This window comes from Rattus rattus, chromosome 7 (assembly GCF_011064425.1).
Source record: "Rattus rattus isolate New Zealand chromosome 7, Rrattus_CSIRO_v1, whole genome shotgun sequence".
NCBI lineage: Eukaryota > Metazoa > Chordata > Mammalia > Rodentia > Muridae > Rattus > Rattus rattus.
In genome coordinates, this window is record NC_046160.1 from 76,114,251 (window position 1) to 76,124,463 (window position 10,213).

Genomic DNA, 10,213 nt, shown 5'->3' on the forward strand with positions numbered 1-10,213 from the left:
AAGAGACCATTAAGATTAATTGTGACTTAAGTTTATACATTTGTCCCCATGCTCATATATCAGTGGGTGGCAGGGGAATGAAAGATTGTTCAAGACTTATAGGTTGTAGATGCCCCCAAGGAAACGGTGTTTTTCCATCACAACAGGATTTGCTCACATAAATTTGTATGGATTATAATTACATGTAAAGACATCAAGCTAGACATAATCGTAGCATAGAATGTAGAAAATATATATGAAATTGCACCCATAGCTGAAGCACTATTGCTATTTCATAGCTACTAGAAGAGGACCAATTAGTTTTCTTTAATGATCTTACCATATTCCAGGGCAGTTTCGTATCACCAACTGAACTCTATAGTTAGTAAAAAGAAGATAACTTAATTTGGTTAGTATAAGAGGGAGGGTATTGAAAATGTAAATATAGGGGAGGAACTGAAGAATGGGTTAAGTTTGATCAAAATACATTTTACAGAACTCTTAAAGAATTAATCAAATATCATTTAAAAAATAAAAAGGATTTTTAAAAGCTTCCATGATCCCATTGATCCAAACTGTATAAGCAATAAAATTTTCTGTTGCTTGAAATAAACCAGTCTGTGTAATTTTGATCTTGATTATTTGTGGCATGAAAGCCTTGTTTGCTCCCCTTTACCTTTAGGGCAGCAGATACACTGTTGTTAAGAATCACTTATGTTCACTTATATTAGTTACCAAGAAAATTCAGATTTACAGATATGATAGGAAAGTCATTCCTCAGTCCTGGCATAGAGAAAAAGAAAGAAGGAATTCAGGGTTATAATTTAGTGCATACTTTCCATAATGCATAATGCACCTAATATAGATATAGGCAGTAAAATGATCATAAATTTATGTAATACAACTAGATTTTATATTTAAATGGTCTATGTCTGGTGTATTTTAGAAAAATAAAATGATATCTTCAGAAAAATAATGGTAACTAAGAAAACATGAGCAAAGATAAACTTACAATCAATGAACTCACCGAAGGAAAAACAATCATTTTTAAGGATTTAAGACAACATAGCATATATTGGTTGGTCATAAATAGCATCAGCAGTATCACATGCCAGAAGTACATGGAATATAGCTGTTGTTTTCCACCTCCCCCTGACCTAGTCCAGCCATGGTGGCGGTGAAGACCCTAAACCCTAAAGCCAAGGTGGCCAGGGCACAGGCAGCACTGGAGGTGAATATCAGTGCGGCACGGGGTCTGCAGGATATTCTGAGGAACAACTTGGGTCCTAGGGATACCATGAAGATGCTTGTATCTGGTGCTAGAGACATCAAACTTACTAAAGATGGCAATGTGCCACTTCACAAAATGCAAAATCAACACGCAACACCCTCTTTGATAGCAAAAGTGGCTACAGCCCAGGATGACATAACTGGCAATGACACCACATCCAAAGTCCTCATCATTTGGAGCTGCTCAAACAAGCAGACCTCTACATTTCTGAAGGTCTTCATCCCAGAATAATAACTGAAGGTTTTGAAGCTGCAAAGCAAAGGCACTGTGGAACAAGTCAAAGTAAGCAAAGAGATGCACAGAGAAATATTCATCGATGTGGCCAGGATATCTCTGCAGACTAAAGTTCATGGTGAATTTTCAGATGTCTTGACAGAAGCTGTGGTGGACTCCATTTCCACCATTAGGAAAAAGATGAGCCCATAGACCTCTTCATTGTTGAAATAATGGAGATGAAGCATAAATCTGAAACTGATACAAGGTTAATCACAGGACTTGTTTTGGATCATGGAGCGCAGCATCCTGATATGAAGAAAGAGTAGAAAATGCCTACATCCTCACATGCAACGTGTCCTTGGAGTATGAGAAGGCAGATGTGAATTCTGGGTTTTTTCACAAGAGTTCAGAAGAGAGAGAGAAACTAGTAAAGGCTGAAAGGAAATTCATTGAAGATAGAGTTAATTAAAATCGTAGAACTGAAGAAGAAAGTCTGCGGTAATTCAGATAAAGAGGTTGTCATTATTAATCAAAAGGGAATTGACCCCTTTTCTTTAGATACCCTTGTGAAAGAAGGTTTAGTAGTTCTGCGCAGAGCAAGAGGAGAAACATGGAAAGGCTGACACTTGCTTATGGTGGGATAGCTCTGAACTCTTTTGATGACCTGAAAGCTGACTGGGACATGCAGGGCTTATCTATGAGTATACGCTGTGTGAGGAGAAGTTCACCTTTATTGAGAAGTCTGACAGTCCCCGTTCTGTCACTTTACTGTTAACGGACCAAATAAGCACACGCTGACTGAAATCAAGGATGCAATAAGAGATGGCTTGAGGGCTGTCAAAAATGCTGTTGATGATGGCTGTGTTGTCCCGGGTGCAGGTGCAGTAGAAGTGGCACTGGAAGAAGCTCTGATAATACAAGCCCAGTGTGAAGGGCAGGTCTTAGCTTGGAGTCCAGGCCTTGCTCATCATTCCCAAGGTTCTTATGCAGAACTCTGGTTTTGACCTTCAAGAAACGTTAAAGTTCAAGCCGAACATTCAGAATCTACTCAGATTGTAGGTGTGGATCTGAACTCAGGTGAGCGTATGGTGGCCGCAGAAATGGGTATGTGGGATAACTACTGTGTGAAGAAGCAGCTGCTTCACTCCTGTACTATGATCGCCACCAATATTCTCCTGGTTGATGAGATCATGAGAGCTGGGATGTCCTCTCTGAAGCGCTGAAGAAGTCTGCCTATGATGCTACAGAGTGTTGGGGAGAGTGGTTATTTTTGTCCAAGTGATTTGGGAAAAAAAAATCTCTTCTTGATTGGAGAACAGGAACAAGACATTTGGTACCTATTCAAATTATAATACTATAAATATTTAAATGTTTTTTTGCATTGAGTGAACACACCCAAAGCAGGTCTTTTTAAATCCACTGAACAATATGTTTTAGTTATAGTGATACAAAATCACATAAAAAGATAAGGGGTGTTGTCTACCTTGTTTCTTAAGTGTTCTTTGACATTTTGTAATATTTTTCTACTAAATAAGGCATGGTTATGTATGCCTGTAAGCATAGCACTTTGGAAATAAAGTCAGAAAGTTCTGCACCAACTCAGGCTACAGAAGACCATGGCTCATAAGAATAATTTTGTTGTGGATGTATTTGACTTTATTCAGTCAACTCCCTGTTAAACATGAAAGATTCTCACCAGTGTAAAACTCATCTGGGTAATTTATGGGTTTCATAGTGTAATAAATACTTAAGAGTAGTGATGCTAAAAAAGCATACGTGGAATGAATGTTCTTCTCCTCCCACAAGTAGAATATTCTATTACATCCTCTAAATCCTAGATGAATTTGAACTACTAATAGACAATTAGAGAATAAGAAACTTGGCCTTAAGTTATCAGTGATATTGGTCTGTAAAATCAATTACCATGAAAATGATGATATTTAGAGGCTTTATACGCAGGGCAGAACACAAGGCTACCTGAATATTTGTGAGAGGAGAAGTAACGAGAGTATAATAAGGTGGATTTTTAGGGTTATTTTTACAATGAAATTATAATATTCTACAATTTCAAAATCATGTGTAAATTATACATATTACCTAGCTTGGCACTATAGGGAATAAATGAATATCTTACTGTAAATTGAGTGCATTGATAGCATTTAAATGAAGTAGTTGTGTTTTCTCTCCCCATTGGAATCATTGAAATGTTCATTGTGTCTTCTGTGGATGATTTTTTTTCTTCCTCATGACTATAAAATAGAAAGCATATGTTGATCCTCTATAGACTTATTTGTACATGATAAATAAGAACACAGAGACTTTTGTAAATTCAAATTGTATAATTTAGAATGTCTATAGAAAAATGGGGGGTGCAACTTCAATGGTACGCAAACTTGTAAAATTTAATAATGGTTCAAGAAACATTAGAAACTATACAGTACTAATTAGATAATTGATGATAATCTTAGCAGTGACTTACAAACTCTTTGTAATTTTATGAATATAATGATGGTAGGATATTCTTTAGAAATAATATTTAAGTTTTATAAAAATTTCATAAAGACCTTGATATTTTATTAAATTATGTATATATTCAAATTATATATATAATCTATATATTGAGTTTATTAACATGTTTTTAATTACATCTGAATTCAGATTTTATAACACGTGTCAACATATTTTCAAGATTGTGAACTAAAGTATGTAATAAATAAATTCAAGATCTCTGCAAATATATGTAAAATTGAATTAAATCTCTTAGACAATTATTGAAAAAATAAAGCTTTATGACCTTCGAGACTGAAGAATACATATACTTAACGAAAGAATAATTACCAAGTCTCTTGACATGTAATCTAAAACTGGAGCACTTCCTGTCATTGAATTTTTAGTTGGATATTTAATCACGCTCTTTAAAATAAGCAAGTATGAGCTTTAAAAGGATACAAGAAACATTATTCAAAGGCAGGAAATTGTGGGAACCATCAATTCAAAGCCAAATCAGATGAATTATGCGTTTCTTATTCATCCATCTTTGCTGGTGAATATCTGAAGTGAGGGGAAGTTGGGCACTCTTAGCATTTAAACTGTGGATTTTAAAGCACATCTGGACAATGATTTTTTTTCCATTTTTATTAAGTTGGGTATTATTTACATTTCAAATGTTATTCCTTTTCCTGATTTCTTAGACAACGATTTTTAAAATTGAATTAAATTGTTAGAAACTCTGTGGCTTTAAGAAATCTTATGGGTATGATCAAAAGTATCTGATAAGTTATATGAGTATAGAAAGAGTGTTAACCCCAAATTAATGTCATAAGGAGGAGTTAAAAGTAAATTCTCTCAGGGACTATACTACTACCCAAAGAGTACACATAGACAGACCTATGACTACAGTTGCATATGTAGCAAAGGATGGCCTTGTTGGGTACCAATGGGAGGAGAAACCTCTGAAGTTGCCAAGGCTGGATTCCCCCCCCACCCAGTGCAGGGGAATGTTAGTAGGGATGGGAAGTGGGGTGGTTGGAGAAGGGGAACACCCCTATTGGAGAAGGGGAGGGGTATGGGATAGGCGGCTTATGGCCCAGAAACCAGGAAAGGGAATAACATTTGAAATTTAAATAAAAAATATCCAATTAAAAAAAAAGTAAGAGAGCAGAGTTATTTCTGTTTGAGGAAATTGAAGAATATATGCAGACTTTATAACAACACCAATGCAATGAGGAATGTATAGAAACATATCCTTCAATTACTCATTTCATTGTTTATTTATTGATTTATTGGTTTGATATTTTAAACGGTATCTCACTGTAGCCCAGGCTGACCTGAAATTCACTATATAGCCCAGGCTGTCCTTTAGCTAATAGCAACCTACTGCCTCAGCCTCCAGTGGACTACAAGCCCCATTAGACTCCTTACAATTTAGAAATAGTATTGTATAGGATAAAATGCAGGGAACAAATTAAATCTTTAGTAAAAAATAAAATTTTAAAATTTAAAATAAAATTTTATTAAAATTTTAGGCAACATTTATATTAAATATCATATACTTTGACATTAAAAGTAGTAAAAGCAAAAGGCTGAAAGGAGTAAAGAAAATTATGATTTTTTCACTTATAAGTTTACAGATTATCAAAAACTATAGCTTCTACTGCTTCTGACAATTTCATTCGTTCTTTTACTTCAAACTTTAAGATGTATTTCCAAATAAAATTGCCTATAATTAAAATATTTATTATATTTTTATCTTTCTGGATTGTAAAATGAATGTCAATCAAGTCTGACCTGTTAATACATTAATAAATTTGCTTAATTATCCTTAATATATGCATTGAAGATATTGAAGATCTACCTTGTTAGGAAATTTCAATGTGAAATAATCGATACACATTAGTCATTTAGCAATACAATTGGTCACAAGAGCTTATTCATTTTATAAACTGAAAATTGATGCACTTTAATAAATACCTTTACACTTGATTGTGAACTGCAATCAAAGAAGTATGACAAACTTAAAAAGAAAAGAGATGGCAGTTAGGCAAAAAAAAAAAGAGAGAGAGAGAGAGAGAGAGAGAGAGAGTGAGAGAGAGACTGACAGTTGGTGATTTGTTGCACAGATATCTTATTCCTGATTTCACAATTGACAACATACAGATTTTCTTCACATTGAAATCACAGTAGACTGTATCATCTCAAAATTTTTGGAATGTATAATCTTATTACTATACTTTGATTACATGGAAATTAGATGTCATACTGATATGAAGTAACATGATATGTGATGGTTGGTAAAATAATTAAATCAACAAAAGGTGAAAATGAAGATACAGCACAAAATAAATTAATTGTTGACATAAATGCCTAAAAGAATTGGTAGGTGATTTTAAAGCATCCAATAAATGCTCAAATTGTAAGTTATATTTTTAGAATAATTTTGGCAGAAGCCATGTGTGACTTTCCATAGGCAACTAAAACAAGACATTGGCAATATCTATAATTATGGTGAGTGTAAAAGCTGAACTCTGAGTTATGTACTTTAAGGATGCCCATTTTACCCCTTGTAATATACATAGGTTCTCTATAAAAATCATTAGGAAAGAAATTGTTATTTTGAACAAACACTGAATAATAACTACTTATATATCAACAGGTGCACTCAGATGTTATTTGGAAATTCCTGTAACCTGAACTTATATAGAGACTTATTTTTTCAAATTATAATTTTTTAAATTGGATATTTTTTATTTACATTTCAAATGTTATTCCCTTTCACACTTTCCAGGATATAAGCTCCCTATCCCATTTCTCTCCCCTTCTTCTATAAGGGTATTGTTCCCCTCCCCAACCACCCAGCTTTCCAACCCCCAATGTTCTCCTACACTAGGGGATCCAGACTTGGCAGGACCCCTTCTCCTTCCATTGGTGCTCAACAAGGCCATCCTTTGCTACATATGCAGCTGGAACCATGGGTCTGTCCATGTGTAGCCTTTGGGTAGTGGTTTAGTTTCTGGTTGGTTGGCATTGATGTACTTATGTGGTTGCAAGCATCTTCAGCCCTTTCAATCTGTTCTCTAATTCCTCCAAAAAGGATTCCATTCTCAGTTTAATGATTAGTTGCTAGCATTCACCTCTGAATTTGACATAGTCTGACTGTGCTTCTCCAGGTAAAATTATATCAGGCTCCTGTAGGCATGCACTCCTTAGCTTCATCAATCTTATCTAGTTTGGTGGATATATATATATATATATATATATATATATATATATATATATATATATATATATATATATATATATATGCTGTATACCCATGTGGGACAGGCTCTGAATGGCCATTCCATCTGTCTCTGCTCCAAAATTTGCCTTCACATGCCCTCCCTCTTTTAAGAAGGAGTGAAGCATCCACACTTTGGTCCTCCTTCTTCTTGAGCTTCATGTGGTCTGTGGATTGCATCTTGGGTAATTTGAGCTTTTGGGCTAATATCCACTTCTCGGTGAATACATACTATGTGTGTTTTTATGTGATTTGGTTACCTCAATCAGGATGATATTTTTAGTTCCATCCATTTGCCTATGAATTTAATGAAGTCATTGTTAATGAGAGATGAGTAGTACTCCATTGTGTATATGTACCATGCTTTCTATATCCATTCCTCTGGGTTCTTTTCAGCTTCTGGATATTATAAAGAAGACTGCTATGAACATAATGGAGCATGTGTCTTTGCTTTGTGTTGGACCATCTTTTGGGTATATGCCCAGGAGAGGTATAGATGGGTCCTCAGGTAGTGAAATGTTCAATTTTCTGAGGAAACTCCAGACTGGTTTCAAGAGTGTTTGCACTAGCTTGCAATCCCACCAACAATCGAGTAGTATTCCTCTTTCTCCATGTTCTCGATAGCAGATATTTTCATCTGAGTTTTTGATCTTAGCCATTCTGACTGGTATGAGGTGAAGTCTCAGGGTTGTTTTGATTTGCATTTCCCTGAAGACCAAGGATGTTGAGCATTTCTTTAGGTGCTTCTCAGCCATTCGATATTTCTCAGCTGAAAATTCTTTGTTTAGCTCTGTACCCCATTTTTAATAGAGTTATTTGGCTCCGTGGAGTATACCTTCTTGAGTTCTTTTTATAGTTTGGATATTAGTCCTTTATCTAATGAAGTATTGGTAAAGATCTTTTCCCAATCTTTTGGTTGCCATTTTGTCTTAATGACAGTGTCATTTACCTTACAGAAGCTTTGCAGTTTTATGAGGTCCCATTTGTTGATTCTTGATTTTAGGGCATAAGACATTGGTGTTTTGTTCAGGAAAATTTCCCCAATGCCCATGTATTAGTTTGAGTGTATCTGTTTTGTTTTGTTTTTTTTTTTTGGAGATCCTTGATCCACTTGGACTTAAGCTTTGTACAGGGCAATAAGAATTGGTCGATTGTCTTTCTTCTATATGCTGACCTCCAGTTGAACTAGCACCATTTGTTGAAAATGTTCTTTTCGTTTTCCCATTGGATGATTTTAGATTATTTGTCAAAGATCAAGTGACCATAGGTGTGTGCGTTCATTTCTGGGTCTTCAATTCAATTCCACTGATCTCCTTGCCTGTCTCTGTACCAATACCACACAGTTTTTATCACTATTGCTCTGTAATACTGCTTGAGGTCAGGGATGGTGATTCCCCTGGCAGTTCTTTTATGGTTTAAGCTAGTTTTTTGTTATCCTGGGTTTTTCATTATTCAAAATCAATTTGCAAATTGCTCTTTCTAATTTTATGAAAAATAGAGTTGGAATTTTGATGGGGATTGCATTGAATCTGTAGATCGCTTTTGGTAAAAATGGTCATTTTTACTCTATTAATCCTACCAATACATGAGCATTGGGAGGTCTTTCCATCTTCTAAGATCTTCAATTTCTTTCCTCAGAGGCTTGAAGTCCTGGCCATACATGTTTCACCTGCTGCTTAGAGTCACACTGAGGTATTCATGTTATTTGGGACTATTGTGAAGGGTATCATTTCTCTAATTTGTTTCTCAGCCTGTTTATCCTTTGAGTAGAGGAAGGCTAATGATTTTTTTTTGAGTTAATTTTATACACAGCCACTATGCTGAAGTTGTTTATCAGGCTTAGTAGTTCCCTGGTGGAACTTTTGGGGTCACTTAAGTATATTATCATATCATCTACAAAATATCCCAGATTAAATGGGTTTATTGAAGAATTCTATCAGACCCTCATAGAAGATCTCTTACCAATGTGGTCCAAACTATTCCACAAAATAGAAACAGACAGAGCACTACTGAATTCCTTCTATGTAGCCACCATTACCCTCATACCTAAACCATGCAAAGACAAAATGAAAAAAAGAGAACTTCAGACCAATTTCCCTTAAGAATATAGATGCAAAATACTCAATAAAATTCTTGCAAACCAAGTCTGGCAACACACCATAACAATCATCCATCATGATCAAGTAGGCTTCATCCCAGTGATGCAAGGGTGGTCGATATATGGAAATCCATCAAAGTAATCCACTATATAAACAAACTCAAAGGAAAAAAAAACATGATCATTTCATTAGATGCTGAGAAAGTATTTGACAAAAATTCAACACCCCTTATGATAAAAGTGCTGGAAAGATCAGAAATTTAAGGCCCATATTTAAACATAATAAAAGCAATACACAGCAAACCAGTAGTTAACATTAAACTAAATGGAGTGAAACTTGAAGCAATCCCAGTAAGGTAAGGGAGTAGACAAGGCTGCCCACTATCCCCCTACTTATTCAAAATAGTACTCTAAGTCCTAGCCAGATCAATCAGGCAACAAAAGGAGGACAAAGAGATACAGATTGGATAGGCAATTATTTATTACAAAGGCGGGCTTGATATCTAGCAATTCAAAGTAAGATTTAAGGATGTTTGCATTTTCTCAATAAAAGCCGACGATAGAATTTTGAAATAAACATTTAGTGATTATTATAAAATTGCTAAAATTATAGCTATAAGTTAATAAATTTATATAATCTGAAGGTTTCTAATAAATATAGACTTTGAAATAAGACTATTCTCTTTAGAGGCCCATATTGATATAAAACAAGATTTTACAAATGAGCCTATTAAAGGATATAAGAAAATAGGGTTTATTTATATAAAACAATAGCCGTTTTCAAGGTTGGTTTGGACTAACTACTAGTTCATACTGTAAGAGAAGTGGTGGATAATTAACAAAAAAATTTTCC

The 10,213-nt window shown here is 34.8% G+C and overlaps 1 pseudogene; it reads left to right on the forward strand.

The window, feature by feature from the left end:
* Positions 1-1,147: 1,147 nt before the first annotated feature.
* LOC116906105 lies at positions 1,148-2,709 on the forward strand (annotated as a pseudogene).
* The last annotated feature ends 7,504 nt before the right edge of the window (positions 2,710-10,213 follow it).